Source organism: Aegilops tauschii, chromosome 6 (assembly GCF_002575655.3).
Source record: "Aegilops tauschii subsp. strangulata cultivar AL8/78 chromosome 6, Aet v6.0, whole genome shotgun sequence".
NCBI lineage: Eukaryota > Viridiplantae > Streptophyta > Magnoliopsida > Poales > Poaceae > Aegilops > Aegilops tauschii.
This window is the reverse complement of record NC_053040.3, coordinates 134958932-134979673: the sequence shown is the minus strand read 5'-3', so window position 1 is coordinate 134979673 and position 20742 is coordinate 134958932. Positions and strand designations below refer to the sequence as shown.

The 20742-nt window shown below is 50.1% G+C and overlaps 1 pseudogene; it reads right to left on the bottom strand.

Annotated features, from left to right (window-relative positions):
- The window catches only part of LOC109749442 (flavin-containing monooxygenase FMO GS-OX-like 8), a 103107-nt pseudogene that overhangs the window by 42166 nt on the left and 40199 nt on the right, over positions 1 to 20742 (bottom strand).

Sequence of the window (20742 nt, the reverse complement as noted above, 5' to 3'; positions counted from 1 at the left end):
GCTCAGGAGTCCCCCTTGACATGCAAACAACCTCCATACCTTTGCCCTCGCCGAGGCTCGGCTCGGGAGGGGCGTGCGACGACCAGGTCCGAGGGACCTGGTTGGGTGGCGTACGCTTGGGCGTGACCCGAGCGCAGCCCCTGTGCCCAGCCCCCTCGCGCAGCTCTCCCGAGGGGAGGCGTTGCGGTGAGGCCGGACACTGAGCTCTGGGGCTCCCTGAGGTTGGTACGGCCGTGAGGCCGCCCTCAGTTGTTTATCACCAGCGCGGAGCGTAGTGCTTCCGCTTGTGCACGGGCATAGCCGCTCCTCGGCAGTGTCGACGACCAGCGCGGAGCATGGTGCTTCCACTGGTGCGTGGGTGGGGGACTCCCTACTGCGGAGAGCCCCCGGGGCGTGTATAGCCCCGCCCTGACACGTGGCTTGCACGGCAGGGCTAGACGAGCTGTATCTGGGCACTCGTGAGCCAGCGCGGGGCTCACGAGGCCCTACCTCAAGGCAGGTTGCGCCTGGTCTTGGTTTTTGTTCGCTGCGCTGGTCCTGTGAGGTGGTCAGACAACCTGCGCCGAACAAATCTCCTAAGGTTATCGCGTGAGGAGGCCAGGCACCAACGGCCCCAGGAGGTGACGTGAACGGGGCCGGCCCGCCAGATAGAGCTCAGCCGCTGGATTTATCGACGCTGCAGGGACGGTCCCGAGCACAGACGTCGTGCTTAACCTACTCACGCGAAGGATCCTGAAGAAAGACGGCCGGCGCGCGGCCCCCATGGTGGGTGACGATCGAACGAGTAGTAGTCAAAAGTAGATTAAGCATGGAAGCAGCAGGCTTAAGTAAGTGCAAGGGAGATACATGCCACTGGGTCAGGCCCGAGCGGCTTGGGGATGATGCAGCCCGAGGGGCGCTCCCAGCGAGGTAAGCTAAACACATAAAAGGGATACATGCCACAGGGACGGACCCACGCAGCCTGGGAATGATGCAGCCCTGGGGGCGCTCCCAGCTAAATAAACTTGGAAAATGTCACCTGGTTCTGTTGATGAAGGAGAGTTGGGGCAGCTGAAGGTACGCGGCGAAGGGGTTGCTCCTCATGAGCCACCCGGGCCCTGAACCTTGGGAGGCTCTGGGGGTCCTGGTGGTTCCTTGAGGACCGTCTCCAGCTCCGTCAGGACGGCGTGATGCCTGGCCTCCTGAGCCGCCAGGATGCTCCGCAGGTTGCGCTAATAGGCGGACGCCACGCTCGGCAAGCCAAAAGGCATGCGAACGTATCTGTGAGGTGGGCCCTCACAGCGTCGCACACGCGAAGGCCAGAAAAGCTCCTGAGATGCGGACCTGTTGAGCCCTGGGACGTCGATGCAGACGCACAGCCCGGCATCCTCGCCTGGATGGGGAGCTGCGCCTGGTGAGCGGCGGCCGCCGCGCATGGCCCTTGCGTCTTGCAGTACCTGAGTGGTCTTGGTGATGAACTCTTGAGTGGTGGGCGCTCCTCGCCCTGCGTCCTCCTGAGGGAAACATGCCGTGAAGCATGCCTCCAAGTGGTGCCCAAGTGCCTCCCTCGTGATGTTGGCAAAGTCTGAGGCCCTCCAGAAGAGAGCCCCTGAGCCCTGCCCAAGAGGGGCGCCGGGCGCGCATTCCTATGCGATGGAGGGAGGCGCCCCAGGAGCAGGCGCCGATCCTGACGAGGCGCCGCTTGCTTGAGGTCTTGCGCGGTGCAGCTGCTTCTTCTTCTTGGGGGTGGCCTCAGGAGGGCGCTCGCCCTTGCTGTCGGGGTCGTCGATTGCTACAGCTTGGAAGGCACGCTTGAAGGAGCACACCGCATCTCTTTCTTCGCACGGGACTGTGATGATTCCGCCGCTTCCCAGCATCTTGAGGACATTGTAGCCGTGATGGGTCACCGCCATGAACTTGGCCAGGACTGGGTACCCAAGGATCGCATTATATGGCAAGCGGATGTAGGCGACGTCGAAGTCAACGAGCTCGGTGTGGTAGTTGTTGCGTTCTCCGAAGGTGACAGGGAGGCGGACCTACCCTATCAGTGTGGTGGAACCGTCGGTCACTCCTGAGAAAGGCTTGGTAGGCTGAAGCTGGTCATACGGCACTTGGAGGTTGTCGAACGTGTCGACGGACAGGACGTTGAGCCCTGCGCCGCCGTCGATGAGGGTCTTGGTGACTTGCACGTTGCTGATGACTGGTGAATAAAGCATTGGGAGGACGCCTACAGTAGCTGCGCACTTGAGCTGATCTGCCGAACTGAACGTGATGGGGCACTTGGACCAACTGAGCGGGCGCGTGGCCTCGAGCTTGGGGAGGATTGCATTCACTTCACGAGCAAACTGCTTGAAGATACGCTGCGAGGCTGGGGCTTCAGCTACTTCCAAGATGCAGGCGATAGCACGCGGCTCCTGAAAGCCCCCAGCCCCCTCGTCTTGATGGTGGTCGTCGTTCCTTCTTGGTGGTGGCGGTAGCGGAGGAAGACCGGCGTTGCCCTGAGGACGATCCTCACGCGGCTGATCCCTCCAGGCGCCCTTGCGAGGCTGATCCTGCCAGCGGTCCTCACGAGGCCGGTTGTGCCACTCCTAGCGCGGGCCGCGGTCATCCCAGCGTCTGCCACCACGTCCTCCTCCTTGGCCGTAGCCCCGGTCGTTGCGCTCGGGGCATCGACCGAAGCGTCCTTCTCGAATGGCTCTGAGCTCCTGGCAGTTGCTGGTGTTGTGGCTATGCAGGTTGTGGAAGGCGCAGAACGGTCGGCTGCTCTTGGATGACTCGGGCTGGTCCCTGCCGCGCTTCGTGTCCGGCTCTGCCGCGAGCACGACTGCTCCCTTACGCTTCACGTCCTTGGCCTTGGCTTTCTTCTCCTCCGGGTCCGCGGCCGGGAGCTCGAGGAGGGAGAGGCGCCCCTCCTCAGCTCTTGCGCACTTGGTCGCCAGGTTGAACAGCTCCAGAGACGTGCATAGCTCCTCGTGGATGGCGAGCTCCTCTTTCATCTTGACGTCATGGACGCCATCAGAGAACGCGGAGATGATGGCCTCGTCCGTCACCTTGGGAATCTTGAGGCAAATGTTGTTGAAGCGCTGGATGTATTTATGGAGGGTCTCTCCTGGTTGTTGCTTGAGGCGGCGCAGGTCACCCGCGGCCGGCGGGCGGTCGCGAGTGCCCTGGAAGTTGGCAACAAAACGGTTGCGCATCTCGTCCCAGGAGGAGATCGAGCCTGGAGGCAGGTTCAGGAGCCAGGAGCGGGAGCCATCCTTGAGAGCCATGGGGAACCAGTTCGCCATGACTTTCTCGTCGCCGTTGGCCGCCTCGATGCTCAGCTCGTAGAGCTGCAGGAACTCCGCGGGGTCGGGGGTGCCGTCGTAGCGAGGAGGCAGGTCCGGCTTGAACTTGTCGGGCCAGGCGACGCTACGCAGCTCAGGGGTGAAGGCGCGGCAGCCCGCCATGGTCACAGGGACTCGACGCTGGTGGAGAACTTGTTCTTGATGGGGTCCGCGCACCGCCACCGCAGGTGGCACGCGGTCTTGCTGTGGTGGTGCAGGGAGCGGGGGGGCGTTTTCTCATGGAATTGGGACCTCTTGGTAGCTTCTTTCTTCTTGCACGGGTGCGGCAGGTCGTGTCGTGGGGCCGCTCGCCTTGGCGCCAAGACTCCGTCTTGGGGCAGAGGTGGCGGAGGCGCTCCATAGGCCACACCACCCATGGCTGACGGAGGACGAGGCAGCGAGAGGGACGGCGCAGGGGAGCCCCCTGCGGCGTTGACAAGCTCGGTGATGCGGTCGAGCCAGTCCTCGTAGAGGTCGTCGATGGGGCGGTAGCGCAGGAGCTCGCGCGCCATGCACAGAGCAGCCTGCGCATCCACGGGAGCGCGACGTGCATGGGATGACGAACCGGCCGGGGTCAGCGATGGAGTGGCGATGCGGCCGTCCCGCCGCACCGAGGGGTGCAGCGAGGATCCTTGCTGCTCGTTCCCCGCCGGGCCGGTGGCGGCGTTGGCGGCAGGCGACGGAGAACGATGGGGTGGCCCACCGACGGGAGCCGTCTAAGCAACGCGGGCGGCAAGGGCAGCCCGGCGCTCAGCGCGAGCACGGCAAGCGTCCGCCATGGAGACGATGAAGCAACGAAGTGCAGATCGAAGGGAGGGAGGCTTCGGCGCACCCCTACCTAGCGCGCCAAATGTCGAATCACGGGTTCCGGCAAAACCCTCAAGGTTCGAACACTTGAGTGCGCACGAAGATTTCCCCCCTACCGATCCACGTCCTAGTTTTGCTAAGATCTTACAGACTGACTCGGCAAACTCACAACACAAGGGACACAAGATTTATACTGGTTCGGGCCACCGTTGTGGTGTAATACCCTACTCCAGTGTGGTGGTGGTGGATTGCCTCTTGGGCTGAGGATGAACAGTACAAGGAGGAAGAACAGCCTCTTGAGGTTGAGGTGTTCTTGTGCTTGGCGAACTTGTGTGGGTGAGGATTTGATCAGCTCAGGCCTCGTTTTCTTCTATTGTGGCGGCTAGTCCTATTTATAGAGGCCCTGGTCCTCTCCCCAAATATTGAGCGGGAAGGTAGCCAACAACGGCCAATTTGAAAGGGGACAACTAGTACAGCTTATCCTGACAAAAGTAGTCTTCGCCTGCAAAAGGCTCTGGTGGTGCCGCCGCCTTGGGCTCCATGGTGACCTCCGTCTTGCCGTCCTGCTGGTCTTGGTCTCGTTGCACTGATATGGAAACCTTTGCTTGATGCATCGGTACTCCGCGCATGCGCTTGCCTCCTTTGCACCAAAGAGGAAACAAGGACGCTGCGCGCGCTGGCGCCCGCCTGGGCTCGATCGTCATGGCTCACGTCACGAGAACCTCGCGAGGTTTGCCTTGCCTTGATCTCTCCACCCCTCGCAAGCCTGCCTGGCGAGGCCGCTCCTGAGGAGGTCTTGCGTCGTCCACCTCGCGAGGGTCTTGGATGCCTTATTGATGAAGATGGGCCGTACGGGCCTGCTAGCAAAGCCACGCCGTGGGCCGCAGGCAGGCAAGTCTGGGGACCCCCGTTCCCAGAACGTCGACAGAGTCTTCCCTGGCTCTGTGTCGTTCCCTTCCTAGGCCTCGCCGTCGTCCACCGCCTTGGTGCTCTCGGTGCGGTGTGGTCAACGTGGTCAACGATCGACATGCATCTGAAGTGGACTGTACGTGGAGAGGCTAACAGCTGGGTCCACGGCCGCACGCAAGGAAATGCCTCCTTATTACGCGCAAAATAATGATTCCTCCACCTGACATCTGGGACCCACCGAAAGGGCTTCTGTATTTCGTGAAAAAAACGTTGCCGCTGCTGACAGCTCAGACCCACCAGTTATATCTTCGCACGCAAGGAAGTGCCTCCTTCTTACGCACAAAAAAATGAATACCCCCTGCTAGCTGGGACCTAGTATAGTGGGAGGCTGACTTGTGAGCCTACTAAGTTGATGGGGACGGAGGGCTTTGTCAACTTAGTCAATATGCACGATTCTAGCTCCAGTGATCGTACGATGTCCATCCAACGACCGTAGTGCTTCTTCAACCTCTGGTCTTCTTGCTCCAGCCGCCCAAACCAGCGCCTGTCGTGCCTCATGCTCCTGCCTCCCGTGGCCGGTTGTGATGCCGCGGAGGCCTCACCGCCCCCCTACTACTCCCACCGCTGGCCAGGCCATCCCTCTACTCACCCACACCCCCTGTTATTCTGCGGCGACGGCAGCCTCACACCGCAGCCGAACCAGTGAACCCTTGTACTCCTCTCCGCGTGGGCATCCACCGCCGCGTCTTCCCTGGCTCCGCGTCGTCCCCTTCCTAGGCCTCACCGTCATCCACCGCCTTGGTGCTCTCGGCGCGGCGTGGTCAACGACCGACTTCCATCGGAAGAGTACTGTACGTGGAAAGGCTGACAGCTGGGTCCACGGCCACAGCAAGGAAGTGCCTCCTTATTACGCGCAAAATAATTATTCCTCCACCTGACAGCGGGGACCCACTGGACAGACCACCATATTTTGCGAAAAAGACGTTTCCCCCTGACTACTAGGACCCACCAGCTACATCTTCGCACACAAGGAAGTGCGTCCGGGCAAAAAAATGATTCGCCCCCTGACTACTGGGACCCACCAGCTACATCTTCTCACGCAAGGAAGTGCCTGACAGTCGGGACCCACCTAGTCGAAGCGTACGTAGCGTTGTCATTCTGGCCGCGAACGTGTACGTACATACTGGTCGATGTAGAGGCGCGCACGTGTCGTAGTAGAGGAGCGCACGTAGCATGTACACGTACGTACAACGGCCAGTGTGCAAGAAAAAAATACGGCCATGTACGTACATACGGGCAGGGTCTCGAACACCTACTCGCGCATACGTACGGCCAGGTCTCGTGTACATGTCTGGGTCGGAACGGAGGAACAGTGTCGTCGTCGTGTTCATGGGGAGCCAACCGGCTGGGTCAGAACGGAATGCGTCGTCGTGTTCATCGGGAGGGCTTGGACGGAATAGCCGATGGAAACGAGGCCTGCTGTACCACAGAACGGAGGAAACGGCCTTGTGTTCGACCGGCCACGTTCGAAACGGGATCCTGTTCATCGGGAGGGGTCTGGCGTACCGCAAAACGGAGGAAACAGACCTCCTACGGTCGAAACGGGGGTTCTGTTGATCGGGAGGGGTGTGGCGTACCGCAAAACGGAGGAAACGGACTTGTGTTGGAGCGCTACAGTCGAAACAGGGGTCCTGTTCATCGGGAGGGGTGTGGCATACCGCAAAACGGGACTCCACGGGATACTGTTCATCTCCACCGTCGACCTCCTCCAGCCTCCACCTGCGACTGTTCATCCACGGGTCCTGTTCATCCAGCCTCCACCGCGCGCTACTCCACGGGCTACTGTTCAACCAGCCCTCTCCATTGGCTCCTGTTCAACCACCCCTCCACGGGCTACTGTTCATCCAGCCCTCCACCGTCTACTATTCATCCAGCCCTCCACGGGGTGGTGCTGTTCATCCAGCCCTCCACGGGTTCCTGTTCATCCAGCCCCAACCGGCTCGATCGATCGGGGTCCTGGTCATCCAGAGGCAACACCACGGGGTCCTGTTCATCCACCCCCACCGGGAACTGTTCATCCAAACCCCCCCAGCAACGCTCACTGTTCATCCAAAGGCAGCATCGATCGGCTTCAGTTAGCAGCAGTAGCGAAGGAATCGCTCGATCGGGTTCAGTTAACAGCCATCGATCGATCGCTCGGGTTCAGTAACGCGTAGCCTGCAGTGCAATCGCTCGGGTTCAGTTAGAGCCCAACGCCTCGCACCCACGCGCATGCGTGTATGAGAGAAACGCACATCGCTCGGCCCTGACCACCCACCGTAACCGGGAACACCCCGATATTTTCCTCGCCCTCGCTTCTACCATGGTTTTTCAGTCATGGACGACCCAGAGAATGTCATGCAGCTGCGTCTCCGGCCCGCCCAGGACGAAAAGCCCATTTTCTGTCATGATTTTTTGTCATAGAAGTAGGACCCCACCACATCTATGATGATACCAGGTTTTGTCACAATTATCGTCATAGAAGTGTCATAAGTATGACAGAAAAAAAATTCGTTCGGCCCAAAATATCACAGATGTGTCTTTTTTTTGTAGTGCAAGGCACATGATCGGAGACCGTTTTGGCCAAGGGATGCACCACCGTGTTTGGATAATGGGAGATCCAATCAGCGGATGTAAAGAACCAATCAAGCTGCTCGAGCAATGGGTTTTGCTGCATATTGGACCAAGTGAAGCTTCGACCTTTCAATGGCAGTTCGAGGAGGCCCAGATGCCCAATCACCTCATTAAAAAGGAAAATATCATTAACATCACCACCGGGAGGCTTCTGTTATCTAATGAATGAATAAAATTAAAATCACCTAAGAGTAAACAATTATCATCTGTGAGGATGTTTAAATGGTATAGCCAGCCAACAAAATCATCTCTGGGCTGGCCCTCACATGGTCCATAAACAGAAACAAGAGTCCAATTATCTGAATTATGAACAGACTTGAAGGAAACCACAACCCAAAAACGTTGAACTTCAATTAGGTGGCCATCAAAGATAGAGGAGTTCTAAATGACCAAGATTCCACCTGACGCGCTGACATAGGGTGAGAAGGCAGATTGATCGAATCTCCGAGGAAAAAAGGACCTAATCATTCTAATATCAAAATGCTCACATTTAGTCTCTTGCAAGCAGATAATAGAACATCGGCTCTCTTCAATTTTCGCTCTTACATCACGCTGCCGAGCTTCAGAGTTTAACCCACGCACATTCCAACACAGGACATGCCAATTACGATAAGAGTTACTATCCATAGATAACCATCAAAGGAAGATAACAATGAGCCCAGCTCCCTAACAACAAGGGCATAACCGTAGCAGAGATGCGTACAATAAGTTCAGACAGGCAAACATGTAGATGAAATTAAAAACAAAAGGGCATAGGACCAAAAATGCCCATCTCTCCATCGATCTTCTCAAGTCTTCAATCATCATGGGAAACATCATCATTCTCAGTTGGACGTGGAGTACCCATAAGCTTCTCCATAGATAACTCAGTCGGGTCAATACCCAGAGACAAACCGATAGCTTGCATTGCTGGGATTGGTGTTGGAAGCGGCAGGGGGAGCTGTTGGCTCGACTCGGCATCAGTCTTGAGCTTCATGGCCTTGGGGCGATGTAGCGGAGCAGATTTCACTGGAATTGCAGAGCCTAGCCTCATACGACTCCTTTTAGCACAACTATGAGTCAGTCTCCTTGTGGAAAAGTCCAATTCAGGTTCAACCAAAGTAACAGTGTGCTTGGAGCATCGTGTCTGCCGTGGCCTCTTGCCCAATGGCGTAGGAGTGGTTGAAATGAACTGAAACTCCTCCTGAGAATCCAGCTAGGAGAGGGACTGTGGTAGATCAGAGCTGGACTGTGTGAGATCATCTACAGGCAATTCCTCAATCACCACCGAGGACCTAGGAGGTGCAACAAAATCTTGTTGATCAGTCATGGACAAGAAGCGCTGCTCGAGATCAGATGACCCAAACTTAATTGGCAAAGATGACAGAGAGAACCCAGGCAAACTTGCAGGTATGTTCAAAGAAGGGTTTAGAATAATAGATTTTTGATCCTGGCCAGGTGGAACATCTTCAATTGGTTGCTGCTCGGGGGGATTAGTTGGTTCATTCCAAGGACCCCATCCAACGTCATGTTGCACATTGTGGCCCCATCCGTCCACTGCATTGTGATCTTGGTTATGTCCTGGAGGCACAGCGTTCCAACCAAGAGCAGGGTAAGGTGGCATTGCCCAGAATGGCCGCGGTGGATTGACCCCTGGCATTGGATGTGGATTACCATTGAGTGGCATGGGATCCTCATCAGCCGCGATCATGGCTTCAGCAAACTCCCCAGAGATAATATAACAACCAGCCGACCATGAGACAATTGTGCCCCCCCCCAATTATCAAACTCTCAAAAGGTGACAGAGCATGGAACCATAGCATTATCCGGAAAAGAAGCACGGACAAAAGATCTGACCTTGCCCCTGTCTGTGCTATTCCAGTAATGAAACTGTCCAAAGGTACTGACGACGTCCACAATGCATTGAGTGTTATGATAATCCAAAGGGATTCCTATGAACATCAACCACCCAGTTCTGTGACCATGAATCACTTGAAACCCCTCTCCCTGGTTATGGGGAATAAATCTGATGAAAAACTCATTGCCCTCCTCATCAACTCCTAAAGGAAATGGCGGATGCAAAGTAAAAGAGCCACAAACAACCGGATCCTCCATCTCAAACAAACCAACCCCTTGAAACCATGTCTGTGCTGAAATAACTGGGACATGCATGGTTTGTACTAGGAAACCAAGAACCTACTGTCGACGAACTGCAACCAGCTCGGGAGGTGGGATCGGCTCCACAATAGCCACCATGTACTGCTCATGTGCCCGAGGTGGTGGGATCGCCGGGGTGTAGAAGGTACGGGGCAGACGAGCCCAGCAGGGATGAAGCGATGAGGATCAATCGCATACACCGCCATTGGGGGCGGTAGGGCAGGATCAGAGCTCGAGCAAGCTTGTTGTGCGAGGCCAGGCACGGTGGCGGCGATGATGGCGGCGGTGGAGAAGCAGAGGTTGGGGTTTCTTCTTGCTATGGGGGCGTTTGTCCTCGGGAAACTGAAGAGGCAGGGGAGAGAGAGGAGTCCTCCTTCCTGGCTCGCTTACCAAAACCCGGCGATGGGACTTTGGGCACCCAGATGGACAAGTCAGGGGGTTGGCCGGTGCAATCCTTTTTAATGTGACCCGAACGGAAACAATTTCTACACCGAACTGGGTTCATGCAGGTCTCTGACGTGTGGCGCATAGCCAAACAATGTTGACAGTCCCAATAACTAGCATCCATATCTTCGATCATATCATCAAAACTGTGCAAATCTCTGATAATATCCTATGGAGAAGGAGAGCGAATTGTCGGGTATTTTGGGCTCTCAATTTCATCATTAGACAGGCAAATGGGCTGGGTCCTAGAGCCTAGGGCCTGGTTATGGCCCGGTGGGGAAACCGAAGGAGATTTGAAAGAATCCAAACTTTCAGGTGGAAATAACAGCCGCCCACCCAAAGATCCGGGGCTAAAACAAGCAGGAGATAAACCTTCCAGGGAAATAGGAACCATTCCAAACTGAATAGCTGGCCTTACCGGCGACGGCGAGGTCAGCGCCAGAGAAGAAACTCCGGTCTCCTCATACGCCGAGACCTGATAACCAGCTGCCCTGATCGTGGTCACCTCATCAGAGGTTGGGCCATAACTATAACCTTTACATGCAGGGTATTGCATGAACGTGGCAAACATAGCATGCTTCCTAGGCATAGATTTCGCAGCTAGAGAACGTAAAGATGGTTTGGCCGAAGCATGCTGCATGGCCTCAAGACCAAGAAGAACCCTCCTCTTGGAGGGGCTAACCAATGTCCATTCTTGCTGGCATTCAAGCATTGCTAGAGCAAGTCTAACAGATTCACCAAATTATCTACTTTTAAAATAGGTTAATCTAAGGCTAGGGGTAAAGAATAATCTATGATGGCAGAGTCTTAAACCGTCTCCATTTATTCTAAAGACACTTCAAACTTGTCCTCTGGCATTTATATTTGGGGGAGGGGATGGTTGTATAAATATCACTTTATAACTACAGTTTGTGTGTGTAGTGGGGGTAGGGGGTAGGGAGGGAGGGGAGGTATAAATGTCAGTCCCCTGATTTTTTATTTTGGGTTAGTCGATATCGCTAGAAGGGAGAAACTGCCGAAGGGGAGGAAGAAGCTCGCTGGAGGAGACGCAGAAGCTCGCTGCCAGGCTACCCTATCATCTATGTTAGGGTGGGGGTGGGGGAGGCAGCACATCGGTGGTGGTGGTGGTAGCTCGGCGGTGGTGCAAGTTCGCCGGAGAAAAATCGGTCATCGCCTGGGGCTAGTGGGATGGCCCGGGGCGGCGGTTTAGGGAGGATGGTGTGGCGAGGCGGTCGCGGGAGCGCCGCCGGCCGCAGAGGGAGGGGGAGCAGGCGCCCCGGCCAGTGATACACGAGGTGGTCAGAGGTGGAAGATGAGCCGGAGATTGAAGAGTACAATCTCGCTGTTGATTTTGCATCCGAATGTCCAAAATGATCGGCCCACACAAAACCAGTTTTGAGTCGATTAACTATTAGCCACGCCCCTATGTAACCACTGTTTCTGTGTGTTGGGGGTATGGGGGGAGGGTTCGTCACAACGCCATTGAACTAGCACCAACCACCTCCATCTGACACCGTGGACCAGTTTTCGCTACCGCCCACCCTCGTCGTCACCTTGCGATAGGTCGGCGGCCAGTATGAATGCCGCCATGGCTAGCAACGATGAGGTCATCTCTCCCTTGCTCCATCAAGTTGTTGAGTGTGTTGTCGCCCATCTTGCACCTTCTGGCGCCGCTTTCTTCTCCACTCGTGATGTCCAGGGGCTTCACATTGCACTCCCTCTAGTAGCAATGACCGATGCCTCGACATGAGCTTGTGGGTGGTGTGGAAAGTGGTAGACGACGGAGATATTGTTGCGGCATGGTTGGGGGAAGAATGTAGGTGAAACAAAAAAAGTAAAAAAATGTGTATCACATCGACAAGTAGGCTCCACATGGTGGTAAAAATATAAATGTTGTAGTTTTTGTGAGTCTGACTTTGCACACTTGCTTTAAAGTCTTTAAAACAATTTTGGAGCAACTAGTGGTCAGTCGACTGAGATTTTGCAAATTTGTTAATACAAATCTTGAAAGAAGTTCACTGTGTTATTAAAAATTGTTCATCTAGACTAGTGCATGAGAATTTATAGTTTATGTTTCCAAACTAAGAAGAATGAAAATGATGAATCCCGAACGTTCGGAATTTGACCACGGAAAATCAAACTTTTTTATGGCAATTTTAGTGACGCGAGTATGGCAAGTAAAGTTGACACACATGGCAATTCCCTAGCAATAAATGCACTGAGCATTGATTTCTCATGCTTGCTAACTAAACTTGTCATCCTCGCGTCATTAAAATTGCCATAAAAACATTCGATTTGACATGGTAAAAAAATGATGTCCGAACGTTATCGGGATCCGAAAAATAACTTACATGGACCTCAAAGTCAGATGGATTGGAACTCTGTGTCGATTGAGAGTCGGCTGAGAATTAGCAAATCCATTTTTTTGGTTTTGCTAATTCTCAGGTACCGGAAAAACTTCCTTCCTTCACGTTGGCCGGAGAAGCTATCTTAGGGGGAGCCATGGCCCCATTATCTATATTAGGGGGTGGTGGGGTGTAGGGGATCGCCAGAGTTGTTTCCGGTGTGACGGGGGTTAGAGGGATGGTCGAGGTGGAGGCTAGCATCACGGTGTGGAGAGGTAGAGGGAGAGCGGAGCGACGAGGTGGTGCGAGCCGTCGGCCACGGGGGCGGAGGCAGCGACTAGGCCTGGGCTAGCCGGTGGCTACAAAGGAGGAAGAAGAAACTAGAGGTTGAGTATGAGCAATGTCAGGTCTATTTACAGCCATTCAATGAATATCAAACGGTCTAGAATATAAGTGACTGATAGAAGTTTTTTTTAAAGGTAGGATGCACAGTCGGTCCCTTACTTTCTAGGGAGTCTGCTAAAGTTGTTGTTTCATACCATGGGCATGGTCTCAGACAAGCAGATGTCGTGCGTGCACTTCTTGGGCATGCCGGCGATCTCCCTAACGCGGTAATACTCCTCCACGGACCGCATCATCTCCTCCTCTGGCGGCAAAGTCCTCCTCCTGGACAGCACCTGTGCCACTCATTTCGCCTGAGCCTCGAAGAACCATGGTGCAAACACATGTGAACTAGACATATTGATTAACTTGTTTCGGTACGTGTCAGAAAGAACCCAAGATGTCTCTGCTCCACCTCGATGAGTATCATCAAGATCTTTTGTAATGCCTGTACTTTCACGTACATTTATGGGTATGCCGATGAAGGAGAGTGACGGCGGGAACATGTGCTCGAACAGCGGGCCGACGCGGTTGTTGCCAACGGTGACCGCCCCCGCCGTGTCCAGGAACGGAAAGAGTAATTGTACCCTATGCAGTAGATGATGGTGTCGGCGAGGACGCCAGAGCCGCCGCGGAACACCACCCGCCCGACCTCGCACAGACGCTCCACCTAATAGCTTTCCATGTACGGGTCAATCATTTCATTTTGGCATGGTCTCAGACAAGGAGACCGACCGACGTGACTGACCGGAGCACGGAATGGACGTAAGTACGTATGTGCAGTTGCAGGTGCAGGTTGGCGCTATGCATGGCGAGCACTTTGGCGAGCCCTGGGGTGACCTCCTCCATGGACTTGGCCACGAGGTGCACCTCTATTACGGCCCAACCCAGTAAAACTATGAACCCATCGGCGAGCAAGTCCCAGGAACCATCCAAGAGGGTGAGAAAGCCCAGCGAGCGCTACCCAGCCCAAAAGTGGGTGGCCTAGCCAACTTATTCAGCGAGGAGAGACCAGAAGAAACAGGCAGAAACGAGACAACTCCTGACGGCAGCGGCTATCTCTCTCTAATTCCCCTTTCTTTCTGGCTTAGATACCCAGCTACCTTCCTAAAATTCGTGTAATCCGAGACTCTCTGTACACAAATCAAACTGAGAGCGTAACATTTGGTAATCAGAGCCACTTCTGCTACCTCTTGAGCATGCGTTGGTTTTCCCTTGAAGAGGAAAGGGTGATGCAGCAAAGTAGCGTAAGTATTTCCCTCAGTTTTTGAGAACCAAGGTATCAATCCAGTAGGAGACTACACGCAAATCGCCTACTACCTGCACAAACAATCAAGAACCTTGTAACCAACATGATAAAGGGGTTGTCAATCCCTTCACGGCCACTTGCAAAAGTGAGATCTGATAAAGATAATAAGATAAATATTTTTGGTATTTTTGTTGTATAGATTGGAAAATAAAGATTGCAAAATAAACGGCGACAGAAATAGCTAGTTGACGGGAAACTAATATGATGTAAAATAGACCCGGGGGCCATAGGTTTCACTAGTGGCTTCTCTCAAGATAGCATATATTACGGTGGGTGAACAAATTACTGCCGAGTAATTGATAGAAAAGCGCATAGTTATGAGAATATCTAGGCATGATCATGAATATAGGCATCATGTCTGTGTCAAGTAGACCGAAACAATTCTGCATCTACTACTATTACTCCACACATCGACCGCTATCCAGCATGCATCTAGAGTATTAAGTTCATAACAACAGAGTAACTCATTAGGCAAGATGACATGATGTAGAGGGATAAACTCAAGCAATATGATATAAACCCCATCTTTTTATCCTCGATGGCAACAATACAATACGTGCCTTGCTGCCCTGCTGTCACTGGGAAAGGACGCCGCAACATTGAACCCAAAGCTAAGCACTTCTCCCATTGCAAGAAAGATCAATCTAGTAGGCCAAACTAAACCGATAATTCAAAGAGACTTGCAAAGATATCAAATCATGCATATAAGAATTCAGAGAAGAATCAAATATTGTTCATAGATAATCTTGATCATAAACCCACAATTCATCGGATCTCGACAAACACACCGCAAAAAGAATTACATCGAATAGATCTCCAAGAAGATCGAGGAGAACTTTATATTGAGATACAAAGAGAGAGAAGAAGCCATCTAGCTAATAACTATGGACCCGAAGGTCTGTGGTAAACTACTCACACATCATCGGAGAGGCTATGGTATTGATGTAGAAGCCCTTCGTGATCGATTCCCCCTCCGGCGGAGCACCGAAAAGGCCCCAAGAAGGGATCTCACGGGTACAGATGGTTGCGGTGGTGGAGAAAGTGTTTCGTGGCTCCCCTGGATGTTTCAGGGTATAAGAGTATATATAGGCGAAAGAAGTAGGTCGGTGGAGCTGCGAGGGGCCCACGAGGGTGGGGGCACGCCTACCCCGCTGGGGCGCGCCCTCCTGCCTCGTGGCTTCCTCGCTGCTTCCTTGACTTCCACTCCAAGTCTTCTGGATTGCGTTTGTTCCAAAAACAATCCTCGCGAAGGTCTCATTCCGTTTGGATTCCGTTTGATATTCCTTTTCTGCGAAACACTGAAATAGGCAAAAAAACAGCAATTTGCACTGGGCCTTCGGTTAATAGGTTAGTCCCAAAAATAATATAAAAGAGCATATTAAAGCCCATTAAACATCCAAAACAGATAATATAATAGCATGGAACAAACAAAAATTATAGATACGTTGGAGACGTATCAAGCATCCCCAAGCTTAATTCCTGCTCGTCCTTGAGTAGGTAAATGATAAAAAAAAAATTTGATGTGGAATGCTACCTAACATAATTTTCAATGTAATTCTCTTTATTGCGGCATGAATGTTTAGATCCAAAAGATTCTAGACATAGTTTTATTATTGACATATAACATAGTAATACTTCAAGCATGCTAACCAAGCAATTATGTCTTATCAAAATAACATAGCCAAAGAAAGCTTATCCCTACAAAATCATATAGTTTGGCCATGCTTCATTTTTGTCACACAAAATGCTCCCATCATGCACAACCCCGATGACAAGCCGAGCAATTGGTTCATACTTTTTAACGCGCTTCAGCTTTTTCAACCCTCACACAATACATGAGCGCAAGCCATGGATATAGCACTATAGGTGGAATAGCATATGATGATGGGGGTTATGTGAGAAGACAAAAAAGGAGAAAGTCTCACATTGACACGGCTAATCAACGGGCTATGGAGATGCCCATCAATTGATATCAATGCGAGGAGTAGGGATTGCCATGCAACGGATGCACTAGAGCTATAAATGTATGAAAGCTCATCAAAAGAAACTAAGTGGGTGTGCATCCAACTTGCTTGCTCACGAAGACCTAGGGCATTTTGAGGAAGCCCATCATTGGAATATACAAGCCAAGTTCTATAGTGAAAAATCCCCACTAGTATATGAAAGTGACAAAGTAAGAAACTCTCTATCATGAAGATCATGGTGCTATTTTGAAGCACAAGTGTGGAAAAAGGATAGTAACATTGTCCCCTCTCTCTTTTTCTCTCTTTTTCTTTTTTTTCCTTTTTTTCTTCTTTTTTTCATGTGGGCTTCTTTGGCCTCTTTTTTTATGTGTTTTTTTCGGCCGGAGTCTCATCCCGACTTGTGGGGGAATCATCGTCTCCATCATCCTTTCCTCACATGGGACGATGCTCTAATAAAGAAAATCATCACACTTCTATTTACTTACAACTCAAGAATTACAACTCGATACTTAACAAAATATGACTCTATGTGAATGCCTCCGGCGGTGTACCGGGATATGCAATGAATCAAGAGCGACATGTATGAAATAATTATGATGGTGGCTTTGCCACAAATACGATGTCAACTACATGATCATGCAAAGCAATATGACAATGATGGAGCGTGTCATAATAAACGGAGCGGTGGAAAGTTGCATGGCAATATATCTCGGAATGGCTATGGAAATGCCATAATAGGTAGGTATGGTGGCTGTTTTGAGGAAGATATAAGGAGGCTTATGTGTGATAGAGCGTATCATATCACGGGGTTTGGATGCACCGGCGAAGTTTGCACCAACTCTCAAGGTGAGAAAAGGCAATGCACGGTATCGTATAGGCTAGCAAATTGCGAAAAGGTAAGAGTGTGTATAATCCATGAACTCACATTAGTCATAAAGAACTCACATACTTATTGCAAAAGTTTATTAGCCCTTGAAGCAAAGTATTACTACGCATGCCCCTAGGGGGATATATTGGTAGGAAAAGACCATCGCTCGTCCCCAACCGCCACTCGTAAGGAAAGCAATCAAAGAACACCCATGCTTCAAATTTGTCACACAACGTTTACCATACGTGCATGCTACGGGACTTGCCAACCTCAACACAAGTATTTCTCAATTTCACAATTACCCAACTAGCATGACTCTAACATTACCACCTTTATATCTCAAAACAACTATCAAGTATCAAATTTATCCTAGTATTTAATGCACTCTATATGAAAGTTTTTATTATACCCATCTTGGATGCCTATCATATTAGGACTAATTTTATAGCCAAAGCAAATTACAATGCTGTTCTAAAGGACTCTCAAAATAATATAAGTGAAGCATGAGAGATCAATAATTTCTACTAAATAAAATCGCCACCGTGCTCTAAAAAGGTATAAGTGAAGCACTAGAGCAAAATTATCTAGCTCAAAAGATATAAGTGAAGCACATAGAGTATTCTAATAAATTCCGATTCATGTGTGTGTCTCCCAAAAGGTGTGTACAGCAAGGATAATTGTGGTAAACTAAAAAGCAAAGACTCAAATCATACAAGACGCTCCAAGCAAAACAAATATCATGTGGTGAATAAAAATATAGCATCGACTAAAGTTACCGATAGACGAAGACGAAAGAGGGGATGCCTTCCGGGGCATCCCCAAGCTTAGGCTTTTGGTTGTCCTTGAATTTTACCTTGGGGTGCCTTGGGCATCCCCAAGCTTAGGCTCTTGCCACTTCTTATTCCAAAATCCATCAAATCTTTACCCAAAAACTTGAAAACTTCACAACACAAAACTCAACAGAAAATCTCATGAGCTCCGTTAGTGTAAGAAAACAAACCACCACTTTAAGGTACTGTAATGAACTCATTATTTATTTATATTGGTGTTAAACCTACTGTATTCCAACTTCTCTATGGTTCATACCCCCCGATACTAGCCATAGATTCATCAAAATAAGCAATCAACACACAAAAAACAGAATCTGTCAAAAACAGAACAGTCTGTAGTAATCTGTATAAAACGAAAACTTATGTAACTCAAAAAATTCTGAAATAAATTGATGGACGTGAGGAATTTGTCTATTAATCATCTTCAAAAGGAATCAACCTAAAATCACTCTCCAGTAAAAAATGGCAGCTAATCTCGTGAGCTCTAAAGTTTCTGTTTTTTACAGCAAGATCGCAAAGACTTCACCCAAGTCTTCCCAACGGTTCTACTTGGAACAAATGCTAATTAAAACATAAAAACACATATAAACAGAGGCTAGATGAATTATTTATTACTAAACAGAAGAAAGCAAGGAACAAAAATAAAATTGGGTTGCCTCCCAACAAGCGCTATCGTTTAACGCCCCTACCTAGGCGTTGATAATTTTAATGATGCTCACATGAAAGATAGCAATTGAAACATAAAGAGAGCATCATTGTACACGTGATAAACCCATCTAAGTCTAACATACTTAATATGCATAGGCATTTTATAAGCAAACAAACTATCATAGCAAGCAAAAATTAGCATATGCAAGGAAGAAGAAAGAGACGATAGCAATCTCAACATGACGAGAGGTAATTTAGTAAGATAAAAATTTCTACAACCATATTTTCCTCTCTCATAATAATTACATGTAGGATGATAGGTAAATTCAATAAAATAGCTATCACATAACATATTATCAACAAGATCCACATGCATGCGAAGTTGACACTCTTCCAAAATAGTGGGATTATCATTAACTTAAGTCATGACCTCTCCAAACCCACTTTTATCAAAAATACCATAAGATTGAACATTCTCCAAATATGTGGGATCTAAAGTTGACACTCTTCCAAACCCACTTTCAATATTATTGCAAACACTATTATCAATCTCATATTCATCATGAGGCTTAAATAAATTTTCAAGATCATAAGAAGAATCACCCCAATCATGATAGTTGCAACAAGTAGAGGATATAGCAAAACTAGCATCCCCAAGCTTAGGGTTTTGCATATTATTAGCACAATTGACATCAAGAGAATTTATAGTAAAATCATTGCAATCATGCTTTTTATTCAAGGAGCTATCGTGAATCTCTTCATAAATTTCTTCATCACAATTTTCAGATTTACGAATTTTAAGCAAAACCTCATAAAGATAATCTAGTGCACTCAAATCACTAGAAATTGGTTCATCATAATTGGATCTCTTAAAAAGATTAGCAAGGGGATGAGGATCCATAAACTCTTAGCAAGCGAAGATGCAAGCAAAAAAGAAGGCACATGGTAACACAAGATCGAACGGAAGGAGGGCGAATAAAACGGCAAAGGTGAAGTGGGGGAGAGGAAAATGAGAGGCAAATGGCAAATAATGTAATGCGAGGGAGAAGAGTTTGTGATGGGTACTTGGTATGTCTTGACTTGAGCGTAGATCTCCCCGGCAACGGCGCCAGAAATCCTTCTTGCTACCTCTTGAGCATGCGTTGGTTTTCCCTTGAAGAGGAAAGGGTGATGCAGCAAAGTAGCGTAAGTATTTCCCTTAGTTTTTGAGAACCAAGGTATCAATCCAGTAGGAGACTACACGCAAATCTCCTAGTACCTGCACAAACAATCAAGAACCTTGCAACCAACGCGATAAAGGGGTTGTCAATCCCTTCATGGCCACTTGCAAAAGTGAGATCTGATAAAGATAATAAGATAAATATTTTTGGTATTTTTGTTGTATAGATTGGAAAATAAAGATTGCAAAATAAACGGCGACAGAAATAGCTAGTTGACGGGAAACTAATATGATGTAAAATAGACCCGGGGGCCATAGGTTTCACTAGTGGCTTCTCTCAAGATAGCATATATTACGGTGGGTGAACAAATTACTGCCGAGCAATTGATAGAAAAGCACATAGTTATGAGAATATCTAGGCGTGATCATGAATATAGGCATCACGTCCGTGCCAAGTAGACCGAAACGATTCTGCATCTACTACTATTACTCCACACATCGACCGCTATCCAGCATGCATCTAGAGTATTAAGTTCATAAGAACAGAGTAACGCATTAGGCAAGATGACATGATGTAGAGGGATAAACTCAAGCAATATGATATAAACCCCAACTTTTTATCCTCGATGGCAACAATACAATACGTGCCTTGCTGCCCCTGCTATCACTGGGAAAGGACACCGCAAGATTGAACCCAAAGCTAAGCACTTCTCCCATTGCAAGAAAGATCAATCTAGTAGGCCAAACTAAACCGATAATTCAAAGAGACTTTCAAAGATATCAAATCATGCATATAAGAATTCAGAGAAGAATTGTCGTGAAATTGTCACGGCAGATGTCCTAGTGTCAGGACTTAGTCGTGAGGCCAACGCATCTATGTAGTAGCTTGAGAGGGGTTGAGCGGAATCGAGAGACGCAACACAAGACGAGGATTTAGACAGCTTCGGGCCGCGGGAAACATCAT